The sequence below is a fragment of the Ovis aries genome, chromosome 17 (assembly GCF_016772045.2).
Source record: "Ovis aries strain OAR_USU_Benz2616 breed Rambouillet chromosome 17, ARS-UI_Ramb_v3.0, whole genome shotgun sequence".
NCBI lineage: Eukaryota > Metazoa > Chordata > Mammalia > Artiodactyla > Bovidae > Ovis > Ovis aries.
The window spans coordinates 33,942,938-33,960,733 of NC_056070.1; positions in this window are offsets into that span (position 1 = coordinate 33,942,938).

Sequence of the window (17,796 nt, forward strand, 5' to 3'; positions counted from 1 at the left end):
AGTCATAGGAATAAAAAATCCCACGGGCTTGGAAATGGATCTTGTTTTCCACCTGAGTTGTAGACTTATTTTCCGCTTGCAGCAGCATATAAATCCTTCAGAACTTCTCTGCACGGGCGCCTCCCTTCACCTACGACTTCCCACTGCCTTACACTGTGGGCATTTCAGTGACTTATCAAACTATTAGAGGGTTAGTCCATCAGGAATCTTATCACCTGCAGTTTTTATGGACTGTTCAGTAATAAAAATAGAGAGGAGTTTGAACTCCCTGACATGGAAACCTTCAAGAAGCCATGGAATGTGCTCACTGGTATTTCTGGTATCTTTTAAATGTCAAGAGAGCAGAATTTCTCTTGTCAGTTGTCACAGTAAGGCTAACAATTAAAGCCATCTGCTCTTCATTTCACTCCCCAAGGGCATCTCTCATTTTTCACCAACTTCCTGTTGTTGACAACATAGTTCCTCCCAATTTCTCTCTGAAACCGTGAGGTCACCACCAGGCTCAGGCCATTAAGTGAACTGCTGGTTTGCTTCAGCCTCCACCATGCCCTTTGCCCAGGAGCCACAGCCTGCAGTCACTGACCGGGACCCTGCAGTAGAAACAGATTGTGAAGAGCATCAACTCCTCCTCAAGCAAGGCTGATGAGGGCAATGGGCACGCTTTTGCTAGGACTACCAGGGCAGCTGACACTGCTCTGGGGGGCACTTTTTTATTTAAGAAAAAAGATAGGGAGAAAGGTAAAGAAGAAACAGAGAAAGAGAGGGGGAAAGGGAAAAGAGGGAGGCAGAAGAGTTAAAGGAACAAAGGAAGGGAAGGAAGACAGAAGAAACAGAACAGAAAATGGAGGAAATGGAAGAAAGAAAGCAGGGGGGTAGGGGTTAAGAAAAGCTAGTCTGTGTTCTTTTTGAATTCAGGTTTATTACTTAATTCTGATGGGGTTAAAATACCTGTCAATCACAAATTCTATATGCCTTTATTGCAGTGTTTATCTTAAAAAGAAGGATGGTGGCAAATGAAAAAAAAAACATAAAGTAGTGATATATAAAACAAGTTTATAGATTCTGTAGATTCTGTAAGAAACTTAAAGATGAACTGACTGCAGTGATTCAAACCAATAATTTTGTTGATTAATCTATTCAAGGATTTTTATTTTTTGTTGTTATTGTGAGAGCACCATGTGACAATAAGAAAAGTAATCCCAATGCTAAGAAGAAAATCACCTTACAGTTCTGGGGATAGATTTATTTTTCTGCCTGATATCCAAGGCCATCAAATATTAAGTACTTATGAAAGTTGTGAATTCATATTGCAGTAATGGAATGAAACTTATTCATCAGCCCAATCCAGACAAAGGTAAAATTTCTAGAAATTCTGTCAGCCTGAAGATCATGAGTAAGCTAGAGAAATACACACTTGTTTTTTTTCAAGTAGAAATTTTAAAATACCTAATCAGACCTGTTAATAAGCTTTTCAGTTTTATATGTACTCTCCTAAGTGAAGCTAATGAACAAATTCTAAGGAAATAATTCTTTCTGCCTCTATAGATAGCAGAATCAAACAAGTCACTTCAGTATTTACCTAGTGTAGATAGAGTTCGGTTCATTTGGACTAGCAAATTAGTCACTTGAGAGATTCATTTACTTATGTCCCTGAGGCACTGTTTAGTATATTGCTGCTGTAGCTTTTCATAATGTAATACCTCATGTGAAGGACCCTGTAGTCAGCCTGTTGGCTCATTAAGAATAGAGTCAGAGTAAACATTCTTCATGAAATTGTCTCTGGGTATTTCTGAGTTCATAAAATGCAAAGTGCCAACACCATGTGTGAGGTTTAAATTTGTGTCAAAAAGTGTCTACACAGATTTTGAAAATACAGCACTAAAAGTCACAAATTCAGTAAGATTTCTGCACAGCTTTTGTTCTACAGCATCCAGAATGGTGACAGCCTCAGAGAATGTATTCCCTAGTGACCATCATGTTGTCATTTCTTGGAATGTTTTCTTTCATAAGCTAGAACAAAATTACTAAAATTTGTTTTCTAGAGGCTTCTTTGGAACATATTAAGTAAATGACTTTCAGCTTAATAAAAAAAATATTTTTTTCTTAAACATGTCTGAAAACACACTATTGAATGAGCAATATCTTTGGGGAGACAACACTATAGTAGGCTCAGAGTCAAAATAATTAAACTACATAGCTGTTTATATCGATGTAAACATTTTTCCTATATACTGTTTCTGACAAAATAACAAAATACTGTGGCCCTTTCCCTAAGACCCAATACTAGAAGAGTCAGAAATGCAAGAAAATAAAATTCATGTTAATGACCATTAAAATAAAACCCTCTTCCCCCATAAAATAAAAGAAATTCTGGTAGGTGCCAGAAATTAAAGAGGTATAAAAAGGGTTGTTGTTGTGTTTTTTTTTTTGTTTAGTCGCTCAGTCATGTCCAACTCTTTGCAACCCCAGGCTCCTCTGTCCATGGGGATTCACCAGGCAAGAATCCTGGAGTGGGTTGCCATGCCCTCCTCCAGGGGATATTCCCAATCCAGGGATCAAACCCTGGTCTCCTGAACATCTGCATTGCAGGCAGATTCTTTTACTACTGAGCCATGGGAGTGGGCCTTTAAATGAAGGGAAAAGATAACATACACCTGTAAATAACACACACACAAATGAAAGGAAACTGGCACAGAAAATGACAAGTTGGTTTTCAACCGATGTATGTAAGCTAAGACTCTATGCTCCCAGTGAAGAAGGCCTAAGTTCCATCCCTTGTCAGGAAACTAGATCCCACATGGTCAGGAAACTAGATCCCACATGCCACAACTAAGAATTCGCATGCTGCCACTAAAAGATCCCAAACACCACAGCTAAGGTCAAAGCTCCCAAATGGCCCAACTAAGACCTGCGGCAGTGAAATAAATAAAAATCTAAAACTAAATAAAGGAAAGAGACTTAGCAGAGCAATAAAATTCACTAAATCTCCTTATCTCCTGGTAAGTCTTTCCCTGTCTCTCATGTGAAGAGCTCACTATACTGTCATCGTTTCCTGCATGTACAATCCAAAATCAGTTTCACTGTCCACACACTTCTACTTTCTCTGTACAGCTGGAGAACGTCAGTGTGTGGATTCATGTGTTCAGAACAGGAGGCCTGCCCAGAACCTGCCGTGGTCAAAGTCAAGGGGAAAAAAAAATAGGTAGAGAGATAGAGAGAATGAGATAGTATAAACAGAGATAGCTGGATAAATCTGGGCCTTAATAATGTTACTAGACATAATCTATCTGGACAAAGGACATTCCTGAGTCTTTACACACTGAGAAACAATTGGTAACAATATATAAGAGAGCTGTATTAATGGAGAAAACCTTATCCGTGGATGCTGAAATGACAGTAAAAGGCAATGTTTGTCCTGTATAACAGATTCTTAGCAAGTTAGGACTTTAAAAGACACTTAGCAACTAATTTTCTTAACTTGCAAGTAAGTGTTCACCAAACCCCAGCAAAGAATATGATATTTAAGGGTGCAACATTACAGTCATTTTTTTTACCTGTGTTGGTTTGACTTTGCAGATTAAACTGAGGCATATATTATGTTCCTAAGGCAGAAAACCTACATCGTAAAGGTGCCGCTTCTGCTCAAATTAGCCTGTAAATTAATATAATTCCAATAAGCATCCCAGTGTGATTTTGAGAGGATGCAGCTGACTAAGAGACAACATTATGTCAAGGGCATTTCTGATGAGGAGTTCTAAGGTGATCTCTCTGAAACTCACTGAGAAATGTTTAACTTTGAGTTCTCATCTGTTTCAGATCACATTAGGGGCTTTATGAAAGTGTTTTAAAGGGAGATCTACCAGCCTGGAAGAATGGACTTGCCTCCTAAAAATACCTCTTCACTTGGGTGAAGAGTCTGCTGTTTGAAAAATTCCTCTCTATCATTGCAATCATTGATATAATTAAGATAACAAAAGCCACATTCATGAAAATTTTACTTTCTACAGTGTAAAAGGTTGGTTTTCCTTTAATTCATTTCCAAAGAAGAAATTTTGACTAATTTCATGAAGGAACATTTATGGAAGATTCAGTTTCCTTCACACTTTGTGTTGATTTAAATGTCAGGTATATCTTTATTTCACAATAATATAAGAGAACTGAAAATGCAATCACTTTATTGACTGGCCACAGGTCAGTTTGTTTTTTTCACACTTGTGCCCTTCAAATATGCTTGCCTGGATCTTCTTTTACCACTCCTGGACATCATATTAAGAGAACCCCACAGCTTATCCGGTCGGTCTCACATATTGGCAGAACCTCATTTTTATATATCAAGTACTCTTGATATATAAAACCTGATATAAATCAAAACATGCATTAATTCCTCACTCCCAGCTGCAGCCTGAGCAGTAATTCCATGAGACTGTTGTTGGCATGAGCAGAGTAGCACATGTGCTATTCCCAGCACCTGCTCCATGACCTCCAACCCCACTGGACCCCTTCTGGATCTTCTGGAAGCCGAGGAGAAGGGAGGGTGAGAGGTGAAGAGGACAATGTCCTTTATTTGGCCAGTGGAGTCTACAGAGCCTCTGACTCTCTGATGCCCTTTGCTGTGCCAGGCTACTAGGCATTGGCTCTCTCTCTCTTATTCATGGGATGTTTTGGGGGCTTCTTGTTTGTGTTCCCTTCTAGTGGGACGCTCAGTTCAATGCCTTTCCCTAACTCCTTTGGTAGTTGTCCCGTTTCAAAATGAGCCATGTCTTCCATTCTCCATGTAGTCCCAGGGCAATTCATGCATCTTAAGCCTGATAGGCTGGGGCTTCCCAGGTGGCTCAGCGGTAAAGAATCTGCCTACCAATGCAGGAGACACAGGAGACATGGGTTAAATTCCTACGTCAGGAAGATCTCCTGGATGAGGAAATGACAACCCACTCCAGTATTCTTGCCTGGAAAATCCCATGGACAGAGGAGCCTGGCTGGCTACAGTCCATAGGGGTGCAAAGACTCACACACAATTGAGGAAATGAGCACACAAATCTGCCAGACTACAAACCTGCAGGATGGTCCCACAGCCCTCCTCTCTCCTTACGCTGCCCAGTGCAGCCATCCTGCCACCTGTGACATTTCCAGGCAGAGGTCTACATCTGCTTCCATGTCCCACAAGAAGCCAGCTACTCCAAAGTCCTATTCCCCAGCAAGCCCACACGTATTTGCAGCTCAACAAGGAGGCAGACAGGAAGTAAAATGCCAGTCTCCCCATCACAGGAAGTCTCCTGTGATGACCTTTCCTTGGCTTGAAGGATAGAATGGAAAGTATGCCTGCTTTGCTCCATCACACTGTGCTCTTCCCACGAATCTCCTCATGTCCTCTTCTCAAGGATCTCGAAGTGTCTGTCATTCAGACTGACAGTACATGATGAAGCTGGATAGCCCAGTGACCATCACTGGTCTGGTAGGGATGTGTCCATCACTTTCTTTAAGTGTTTGAGCACTTATCACACACCTTTGGTTTAAAACTTCAGAAGAGACTTAAAAATTAGGGTTGCCGTTTCCTACTCCAGGGGATCTTCCCCACCCAGGGAATGAAGCTGGGTCTCCCGCTTTGCAGGCAGACGCTTTACCATCTGAGCCACCAGGGAAGCTCCAAATTAGAGAAGATTCTATTAATTCTCTCTCCTACCCTCCCTCTACCTCTCTCTTTCTCTCTCCCTCTCTCTCTGTCTCCCTGTTGTGCTGTCTTCCCACCCCGTGGCAACCTTGAAAGCTGTATATTTAGGATGGCAACACTTCAAGATAGAGGAAGCCTGGAGTCACTGCTTAGAGAGGAGCTGCCAAAAAGAACTTCCTGAGCCACTTCAGACTGTGACATGAGCAAGCAGTAAACCTTTCTTATATTAAGCTACCAAGACTGGAGGATTTGTTTGTTACTGGAGCACAGTTATTCTATCATATCTATCCACAAAACTGATACCTAAAGTAGAGTGGTGATGTAACAAACCTAAAATTCCAGGGCATTGACTTCACACACAGGTGGAATAAGCAGAGAAGCTGATGTGAGAGGCTTAACAGTTGACAATCTGCACTGCACAGTGGCAAAATATTTGGATAAGCTGTCTCGTGCAATAACTTGAGAGGCAGTCCATGTGCCTGCTGAGTGAAAAGCTCTGGGGAAAAGCCTGGGAAATACCATATTAGTGTGTTTTGATTATTATTGGCTGTGTTTAACAAGTTATTACAGGAAGAGGATGAGTTTGTCTAGTTTGCAAATGATTATCTTAGGGTAAAGGGCTTGGGACACTACAGATTTGGAAAAACTAGCTGCTTCCAAACTCAAAGGGATGGATGTGGATTTTATGGAGGCTATAAGCAACAGTGATCCAGTAAAACACAAAATGGAAAAAAGACTTCATGAATGAGTAATAAAGTGAAACCAGACCCTGATGCTGGAAACGACTGAGGGCAGGAAGAGAAGGGGGCAATGGAGAATGAGATGGTTGGATGGTATCATCAACTCAGTGGACATGAGTTTGAGCAAACCCTGGGAGATAGGGAAGAACAGGTAGGCCTGGCATGCTGCAGTCCAGGGGGGTCACAAAAAGTTGACTGTGACTGAGAGGCTGAACAACAAGGAAAACATGAGATTAAGGGTATGCTCTCCTCTCCTGTTTTGTTTTCAGATAAGCAGCATTAGCTGTCCTAAGTCGAAAGGGAGAGGCTTATAGGCAAAAAGGCGAAGGGATGAGCTGAATAGACTTTTAATTTCTAGGTGACTTTATTGAAAGGTACCATCTCTCAACCCAATGATAGAGTGGCTTATTACTAGTGCTTAGTCGTTCAGTTGTGCCCGACTCTTTGAGACCCCATGGACTGTAGCCCACCAGGTTCCTCTGTCCATGGGATTCTCCAGGCAAGGATACTGGAGTGGGTTGCCATTCCCTTCTCCAGGGATCTTCCCAACCCAGAGATTGAACCCAAGTTTCCTGCATTGCAGGCAGATTCTTTACCATCTGAGCCACCAGGGAAGTCCAAGAATACTGGAGGGGTAACCTATCCCTTCTCCAGTGGATTTTCCCGACCCAGGAATTGAACCAAGGTCTCCTACATTGCAGGCAAATTCTTTACCAGCTGAGCTACCAGTAAAGTGATACTTCATGTGTCAACTTGACTAAGTGACAGTGCCAGAGTATTTGATCAAAAATTTTTCTAAGTGTTTCTGTGAAGGTGTTCTTTAAATGAGATTAGCATTTAAATCCATGAATTTGGAAGGAAGCAGATTACCTTCATAATGTGAATCAACTTCATCTAAGCAGTTGAGGGCCTTAAGAGCACAAAATTTGATCTCCCCCAAGCAGAAAGAAATTCTGGCAGCAGACTGCTTTGGGATTCAAACTTGAACTCCTCCCTGAGTCTCCAGCCTACTGGACTTCCCTATCAGATTTTGGACTAAACAAACTTTTGCAATCACGTGGCAGGGAAAGTAAAACGGTTATTTGATGACCTGAAGGAAGAACTGTAGTAGAAGCTAAGCATACACTGAGTCCATTTCTCCTCCAGGGAACGTGAGAAGGTTACATCTCTGAGCCTCCTTTCCAGGTATATCAGGGCTGTCTGAGAGTTCTGGCTAATGTAACATGGACAGAAATCATGTACATCTCTTTCTGTGTTGGTCATAAAACTTCAATCATGTTCTTTCTTATCCTTCTTTGGGAACCTTTGGGACCACATAATTAAACCAGTGACATCACCAGAAGGAATGAGACAAATGCCAGAATAATTACTTGAAGTATAATGACCAAAGGCTTGAATTGGAGATCACCTAAGTGAGACATGAAACTTTGTTAAGTCACTGAGATTTAAGGTTTTTTGTTACCTTAACAAATTCTGGCCTATTCTAACACAGTGCTCTAATATTGAAAATGGTCATTGAATTCTGCTACTGCTAATGGAAGACCCTAAAATAAGAAAATGGCTGGGCTGATATGTGGTGGGTGAAATGGAGATCTGAAACATGGAAGATAATGGCAATCCATAGATTACTTTGCTACCAAGCTCTACATATCTAGCAAAAGTTTATTAAGCACCTTTCCCTAGATGAGCAAAAATTCCTGCAGATCAAATGGCTAAGATGCATTGGTCTGCAAGGCAAAAATTTCCAGCTGGTATCTGAAAGAATGTGACAATGATGTAGTTAGTTAAATGACTACTTATATTTAGCTATGATTTATACAGTGGGTCCACCAAGCCTGGTGTCTAGACTTGCTAGAAAAATGTTAGAATTTTGAAGTATTGGGCTTTTCTAAGATGTTCTATCAGAACTCTATCCTATCTAATTAGAGACAGCTCTTGGCATTATCTTATATGTAGTTTGTACCCCCTTTACTTCTTCCCAGCTTCTTTCTAATCTGAAAGTATTTAGACTAGGTTGTGCTTATTTCTTCTCTTTTCCCTACAAGAAGGGAAGCTGTGTGACGGCAGAGATTCTATCTTCTTGATAATTGATCACTGTATTCCCGCTGCCCAGTACATGGCTACTGCATAGTAGGCACCGTAAGTATGCAAAAATAGGTTTGTTAAATGAACACAACAATACAAAAAGTAATGAAAGAATGATTATGCTACTTTATGCAGCCTTTATAGGGAACTTAAAGCATCAGATAAACTTTGGTCTAAGCTAATCAAGGTAAAACCTGAGACACAACTGCAAGATACGTATGGCTTTGTTAAGATGCAGCCTTTCTGCCTATGGCCAGGAAGCCCAGTTCATCGTTATTGCTGAAACCATTTTCCCTCCTATGCTTAAGAGTTTTCTGATTAGTAACAAAAATACCCAAATCGAGCTAGAAGAATCTTAATCCTCTAAACACCTCCACTCCTCAACTAAGATAATAATTGCCTGTTATCCAGTGTCCACATATTCCTGAAAGTTTTGGGGGCTGCAAAGAAAGTGGGTTCCCTCTAGGACAGTGCTTTGCCCAAGGACTAGAGTTCAGTCATTATTATCTCTTTTCACACTGCTCACATTTGAAATATCTTAGTTCTCTTCTTCCTCATTACGAACTTTTTTATTCTCATGAAATATATATATATATGTATATATATATATATATATATATATTTAAATTCAGCAAACCTTGTTTCTAGCTTTGCAGTGCCAAAGTTCATCACCAAAACCAGGGTTTTAGAAAGGTGAGGGACAGAAAGAATGGGGGACCAAAAATGGGAGAAAGAAAAGAAGAAAAATAGTGTCTTTCCTCCAAGATTGACGTCTGATTCTCATTAGTACCACTTCAGTTTTTTTTTGGTGAGTCTCTGGAAACAAAGACCAGCATTTATCTTAATGGATGATCTAATTCATGCCACTGTCTCCAAGAAGAAGAAAATCTAAACCATACAAGATAAATAACAGCCTAGTTTATTCTTAAAATTGTCCAAAGGAAGGGATTCCACAATTTTCTGTCTCTGAATTCATATAAAGAATTTATTTCTTGCTGTTAGCTTAAATTCTACTCTTCTTTCTATTTCTCTCTTTCCTGCTTCCTCCTTTTCCCCCACCCCAACCCTATCTGTCTCTCTCTCTCCACTTGTATTAACCTGCTCGGGCTGCCATAGCAAAATACCACAGACTGGTGGCTTACACAACAAAAATTTATTTTCTCAAAGCCCTGGAGGCTAGAAGTCCAAGATCAAGGTGCTGTCGGTGTCGGTTTCTTGTGAAACCTCTTTTCCCAGCTTGTAGATGACTGCATACTTGGTGAGTCCTCACATGGCCGCTCCTGCTTGTGCGTGTGTGTGTGTGAGTGTGTGAAAGAGAGAGAGACAGAGACAGAGAGAGCAGTCCGGTATCTCTTCCTTTTCTTATAAGAACAACAGTCTAATTGGATCAGGGTCTCTCCTTTATGATCTTATTCAACTTAAACTGCCCCCTTAAGGCTGTGTCTCCCGACACAGTCACATTGGAGATTAGGCTGCACGCTATGAGTTTTAGGACATACAACATGGTCCTTAACACTTCTGTAATCAAATACCCGAATTCCTGCTGGCTCTGTAACTTCAGGCAAGCAGTCCAATGCTTTTAGCTTTAGGTCCTATTCTTTAAGTTAGAACTAATAAAAGTTAACTGGAAAGACTTTCTGAGAACTAAATGAAACAAATTATAACATCCCAAAAGTTAGCCAAAAATATATAATAACTTTTGCTATTCATTTAATTTTAAGTTATTATAATGACTTCTTTGTCTTTTCTTTTCCAGTCGTTATAACCACCACCCTTTCCCATTTCTTCAAAAAAGAATCTTGTCTAATATTTTCATGTTTTCTTTCATTGGTTTGACAAATATTACTTGATTTTCTCTTGTGTGGTAAGAACTGTGCTAGGCACAGTCTATATACACCGCTGTTGAAACAGTCTCTGCTCTCATGAACCTTATACAGTTTGGATGGAGAAATTGACATTCAACCAGTGAAAAGACACATAATAAGCCATTACGTCAGCTGTTAGGAGCAATTTTAGACAATGTTAGTTTACTGTGGATCAGTTCAGTTCAGTTCAGTCGCTCAGTCATGTCCAACTCTTTGCAACCCCATGAATTGCAGCACGCCAGGCCTCCCTGTCCATCACCAACTCCCAGAGTTCACTCAGACTCACATCCATCGAGTCAGTGATACCATCCAGCCATCTCATCCTCTGTCGTCCCCTTCTCCTCCTGCCCGCAATCTCTCCCAGCATCGGGGTCTTTTCCAATGAGTCAACTCTTGTCATGAGGTGGCCAAAGTATTGGAGTTTCAGCCTTAGCATCAGTCCTTCCAATGAACACCCAGGGCTGATCTCCTTCAGAATGGACTGGTTGGATCTCCTTGCAGTCCAAGGGACTCTCAAAGAGTCTTCTCCAACACCACAGTTCAATCAACTACCTCGTCACAGCACCACTGGGGCAAGTAAGTACTGCTGCTCACTTTGTGATCCTCATTTTCTCTCCTAGACCACCTTAAATTCTTTCCAATTCAACTAGTTTTAGAGTGTAGAATAAATTCCTAAGGCTGAAATGCTTCAGTTCAATTCAGTTCAGTCGCTCAGTTGTGTCCGACTCTGTGTGACCCCATGAATTGCAGCAAGCCAGGCCTCCCTGTCCATCACCAACTCCCAGAGTTCACTCAGACTCACGTCCATTGAGTCAGTGATGCCATCCAGCCATCTCATCCTCTGTTGTCCCCTTCTCCTCCTGCCCCCAATCTCTCCCAGCATCAGGGTCTTTTCCAATGAGTCAACTCTTCGCATGAGGTGGCCAAAGTACTGGAGTTTCAGCTTTAGCATCATTCCTTCCAAAGAAATCCCAGGGCTGATCTCCTTCAGAATGGACTGGTTGGATCTCGGTGAGTTTAAATAAATCAAATGAAAAGTCTCAAGATCTCTCTAACATATAAATAGTACTAAAGCAGTGGAGCCTTTGTTGGCCAGTGAGTGATTCCCTCAAGACAAACTAGATTTTCAAAGAGACTGTTATTCAGTCTCTTTGTATGTGTTTAAGTCAAAACACACTAAAATAAATACAAACCTATTGAAAGAGTCTAGTTGTGTCAAAGAAAAGGCTATGATGATCCACCAGTACAATAGTACAAGGACAAAGAGTACAAATATTCAAATCATGCATACATAATTTTTTATCATAAAATTCTGTATTCAGAGGAGAAGTGTCACTCTGGAAATAACTATGTACAACATGTATTTATAAAGAACATTTTCTAAAGTTAAGAATATACAAATTCTTTTCTAAAGTTAAGAATATACAAATATTCTCTGTGCAGAAAACCTGGCATCTTGTTATGGATTATGTAACTAATGGATGATTTAAAATAGGCAGTCCAAAGTAAAGGTGGTAAGATGGGAGAAAATGAAAAAAAGGAAGGAAGGAAGGGAGGGGTAGAGGGTGGAAGAGAGAGAAAGAAGGAAAAGAAAAAAAATCATGTTAAAAAGGTAATTGATATGGCCCATTCAATATTATAAAGCTAGTTTCAACTTCTTGGCCATATTTATACCATGCTTATTGATGAAGACAGCTAATAATATAAATAAATAATTACTATACAAATGATGTGTTCCTGTATTTTTATCCATTTAGCTCTCAGTCTTGTAGTAAAATCTTGGAGAGTTTGAGGGGATAGAGATTGAACCTAGAGATGTCAGTGACCTACATGCTTTAGAGTTTAGACAGTCATACCCTAAAGTAACTTTGTCCTTCCCTCAGTTCAAAAGTCCCCAAAGTTCCTATCCAAGGGTTAAGCATGTACCATGATAAGCCTCAGTGAAAATCCTCATTTTGCCCAACAGACCTGGCAGTCAAATAATGTATAATTGAGTATTGGTACTTTCGTAATATCTAGGCTATTCTGTCTTATATTTTGTTTCATTGCCTATGTTCACAGAATTGTGCATATGTGAAAAGCCCAAGTAAATTTTGATCAGCTGCTGGAGAATCTGAAATAAGTAGGAAAGAGATTCTCAGAGGAAATAAGAAAAATACTTGAGGTTAATACAAAGTCATATTTCTAAAATATATCTTCAAAAACACTAAGAGTCATTGTGAGTACTATCTTCATGGACATTGTGGGTAATGCACACAGTTGAAGGTAATGCAAAAATAACTTTTATAAAATTAAAATCATGAAATATTTATGATGGTGAATTTGTCATTTTTACTTAAAAGTATATCATTAGCATTTTAATTCCTAACATTTTAATGATGGCACAAAGTTTTACCAAATTGGTTAAATCTTATCGCTATTATTGGATTTTTAAGATTTTTTTCCAGTGTTTTTCTATGCTTCAATAAATAGATTGTATACTTAAATAAAATTGCAAAAATATATAACTTTTTGATTTGATTGATTTTAATAAACCACATTTTTTCTTTTCAAATTACAAAAGAATAGCTCACATTGAAAAAAACTGAAAAGCATAAACAAAAATATTTAAATCATGTGCTGGGCCGTGCTTAGTTGCTCAGTCATGTCTGGCTCTTTGCAACCCCAAAGACTGGGGTCCACCAGGCTCTTCGGTCCATGGGGCTTCTCCAGAGAAGGATACTGGAGTGGGTTGCCATGCCCTCCTCCAGGGGATTTTCCTAATCCAGGGATACAACCCAGGTCCCCCTCACTGTAGGCAGAATCACTTCTGAGCCACCAGGGAAGCCCATATAAATCATACTTATTCCCAAAATTCAAAATCATTTCTATTAATATTTTTCATATGACTTTTCATTATTCGTTTGCTTGCATACATATGCATATGTACTATAAGCATATTTTGTGTATATATATATGTATATTATATATATATATAGGTTTATGCACACACACATACAATTATAAGAAATTTTAGTTTGGAGGAGTTTATACCATAAACAGATATTTTCAAGGTAAAAAATTCCTAGTAAATGAATTTTACACTTCTCACTTATTTCCAGACTTCTGTCATGAGCACAGGGTTTTAAAAATTACAGGTATAAAACTTTGTTATTAGATCTTTATAGTCTATTCTCTAAATTGACAGATTCTTACAAAGGATGCTGGTCTTTGAGAAATAAAAATTTGCTTGAACATCTGTATATGATAAAAATTTAAATATTACACAATATTTTCTCCTCAGTTCTTCTCACATAGTTCTTTATGCTGAATATTTTGTATATCATTTCTACAAATTATTTTATTCATACCCAATGACTACGTGATAATCTGCTCGACCAGAGTCCTAAATTAGATCTTTAGATAATACTTACCATTATGAATAATTCTTGAATTTAAATGTTTGTCCATATTCTTGATGGAATTAATGTCTGAATGAATTCCTTTTTATTGATATAGACATTTGCCACTCCCATTCTTATATAATGCATAATATATATATTTATCTTATTACTTAAATATGAGCATTTGTTTAACATTAAATGAGTAACATTCCTCTAAATAGTCATGATATTTATACAATTAACAAATAAAGATTCATGGATTTAACAAATTAAATTTCCCCATTGTCTGCAGAACTACTTATTAAAGTTCTTCAAAACATCCAATTAAACCTTCAAATCCAGATCCCTTTTCTCTTAAATTCTTTAAACACTGTAATTAGAAGAAAAAAGTTTTATTACATAGAAGTTACAAACTTATTAATGTTATGGATTTAATTTTCTTTTGCATCATTTTAATTCTTCTTGCTAACATTTGCTTTTACAATTTCCTGAAGTTGCCTTCCTAACAATGCAGTAATTCTACCAGACTCAAAAGAAGAGTAATATCATCTCAGATTAGCTGAGGTAGCAGAATCTGAAATGCCAACTTGTTGATTCTTGATTGGGACAGAAAGTTGACAGCACAGTCTGAGGTAATTCACATCTGTGCTTCTTAGCTGTTAAGTAGCATCTTGTTTTATAAGGAAGTCTCTAGTGCTACCTCATAGGACTTCCAAGTCCATGCCTTTCACATAAATTTTAATTTTATGAAGCTTGAGTCATCCTAAGTGTTGTTGTAACTTTTGATTTTTGTATGACTACCATCAACTAACTCATTGTTCTGCCCTTATGCTATATTGGGGCTTCCCTGAGAGCTCAGTTGGTAAAGAATCTGCCTGCAATGCAGGAGACCCTGGTTTGATTATTGGGCTTCCCTTGTGGCTCAGCTGGTAAAGAATCTGCCTGCAATGCGGGAGACCTGGGTTCGACCCCTGGGTTGGGGAGATCCCCTGGAGAAGGGAAAGGCTACCCACTCCAGTATTCTGGTCTGGAGATCACAGACTGTAAAGTCCATGGGGTCACACGACTGAGCAACTTTCACTTTCATTTCACTTTCAGTATGCCATATTGGCCTGATCAGTTAGGTTATTGTAAACTTACCCATATCCTTGGGCTTCCCAGGTGGGGCAGTGGTAAAAAAATCTGCCTGCCATTGGAGAAGATACAGGTTCAATGCCTGGTTCGGGAAAATGCCTTGGAATAGGAAATGGCAACCCATCACAGTATACTTGCCTGGAAAATTCTGTGCACAGAGGAGCCTGGTAGGTTACACCCCATGGGGTCACAAAGAGTTGGTCATGACCAAGCACACACAAGAACCATGTTTTATCTGTATCTCATCATTGACTGTGATGCGAGGGTGTAGGGGTTTTGTAGATGTCGTTGTTGCTATTCAGTCACTTAGTCGTGTCCAACTCTTTGCAACCCCATGGACTCCAGCATACCAGTCTTTCCTGTCCTTCACTATCTCCCAAGTTTGCTCAGACACATGTCCATTGAGGTGGTGATACCATCCAGCCATCTCATCCTCTTGCCGTCCCCTTCTCCTCCTGCCTTCAATCTTTCCCAGCATTAGTATCTTCTCCAGTGAATCAGCACTTCGCATCAAGTGGCCAAAATATTGGAGCTTCAGCTTCAGCATCAATCCTTCTAAAGAATATTCAGGGTTGGTTTCCTTTAGGATTGACTGGTTTGATCTTCTTGCTGTCCTAGGGACTCTCAAGAGTCTTAATCAGCACCACAGTTAGAATGCATCAATTCTTTGGTGTTCAACCTTCTTTATAGTACAGGTCTCATGTCTGTACATGACTAATGTAAAAACCATAGCTTGAACTATATGGACCTTTGTTGGCAAAATAATGTGTCTGCTTTTTAATACACTGTCTAGGTTTGTCATAGCTTTTCCTCCAAAGAGAAAGTGTCTTTTAATTTCATGGCTACATTCACCATCTGCAGTGATTTTGGAGCCCAGGGAAATAAAGTCTGTTACTGTCTTCATTTTTTCCCCGTCTATTTGCAATGAAGTGGTAGGACTGGATGACATGATCTTAGCTTTTTGAATGTTAATTTTTTTTTTTTTAGTTTTTAATTTTTTTAATTTTAAAATCTTTAATTCTTACATGTGTTCCCAAACATGAACCCCCCCCCCACCTCCCTCCCCATAACATTAAGCCAGCTTTTTTCACTCTCCTCTTTCATCTCCATCAAGAGGCTCTTTAGTTCCTCTTCACTTAGAGGTTTTCTTATCAATGAGTATTGAATTGTATCAAACATTTTTCCTAATTTATTGAAGACTATTAACTTTCTTTGGAGGGAATGATGCTGAAGCTGAAACTCTAGTACTTTGGCCACCTCATGTGAAGAGTTGACTCATTGGAAAAGACTCTGATGCTGGAAGGGATTGGGGGCAGGAGGAGAAGGGGACAACAGAGGATGAGATGGCTGGATGGCATCACCGACTCAATGGACGTGAGTCTGAGTGAACTCCGGGAGTTGGTGATGGACAGGGAGGCCTGGCGTGCTGCGATTCATGGGGTCACAGAGTCGGACACGACTGAGCGACTGAACTGAACTGAACTGAACTTTCTTTTTTATTCTATTACTGCTGTATATTACAGTGATCATTTTTCAATGTTATATCAGTCTTGCATTCCTAGGATAGAACCGCTGTTGTGCTAGAGTCAGTGTATACCTACCTGTAAGACATGATTGTTCAATTTTCTGGAATTCTGCTAGCCGGTTTTTAAATACAGACATCTAAGTATCAAATTATATAAATGTATAAAGACTTTATATGAAAAGCAAGTGAACTTTGTACTCAAAACTCATTACTTCCTAATTGCTTTATTGCATTCTACTATTAATTATGCTCTTGAAAAAACTTATAATCTTTTTCATCTGTATGATGGAAATACTATGTAGTAGTCTGCTTCTCTGTTTGGATTCAGTGAAGTCACATTGCTAGCTTAAACTCCCATACTAGAATTTATACCATGAAAATAAGCAAACGCTACACATCAAAGCTTGACTTATTATTTTATTGATTGTCTATACTTACAACAACAACATGTTTGTTTGTAGCCATTATATTGCATAACTTCCAGTATTTAAAAATAGGAAAATTGATTAACTTCCAGGAAAAATTGATTAAATTCCATTATTTAAAAACCATTAACCAATTCAGCAAAGAATTTGAACATATTATTGATGAATTAGTGAAGTCTTACTACATTTCTTTGTTGTTTAACTTTTGTTTTACTTATCAACATAAACCAAAATATCAACCAACATATATTGAAACTGCATTTATTCATCAGTTGTGACCACCAGTTGTATACAAATATGATTCAACAGAAGTCAATAAAATAAGTGAGACTTTACAATAAAAAATAATTTATATTTTATTGTAATTTGTAGATCATATAGTAAATATCCTTTATCTCAGTAAATTTGTAATGAACTTTGTGTGTGTATATATATGCCTAAAAGTGTTACTTGGCTCCGTCATGTCTGACTCTTTGTGATCCCATGGACTGTAGCCCACCAGGTTCCACTGTCCATGAGATTCTCCAGGCAAGAATACTGGAGTGGATTGCCATGCCCTCCTCCAGGGGATCTTCCCGACCCAGGGATCAAAACTGCATACCTTACATCTACCAGCATTGGCAGGCGGGTTCTTTACCACTAGAGCCACCTAGGAAGCCTGTGTGTGTGTATATATATGTGTGTGTGTTTATGTGTATACATTAATCTCCATATATCTATAAATCCTTTTTTAAAAATTTGAAAAGCCAGTTGTTAAGTGTTTACCAGCATCATGCCCGCATGCTTAGGTACTCAGTTGTGTCCAACTCTTTGCGACCCAAGAACTGTAGCCCACCATGCTCCCCTGTCCATGTAAACCTCCAGGCAAGAATACTGGAGTGGGTTGCCATTCCCTTCTGCAGGTTTTCTTTCTGACCCAGGGATTGAACCCAGGTCTCCTGCATTGGAGGGGGATTCTTTACTGTCTGAGC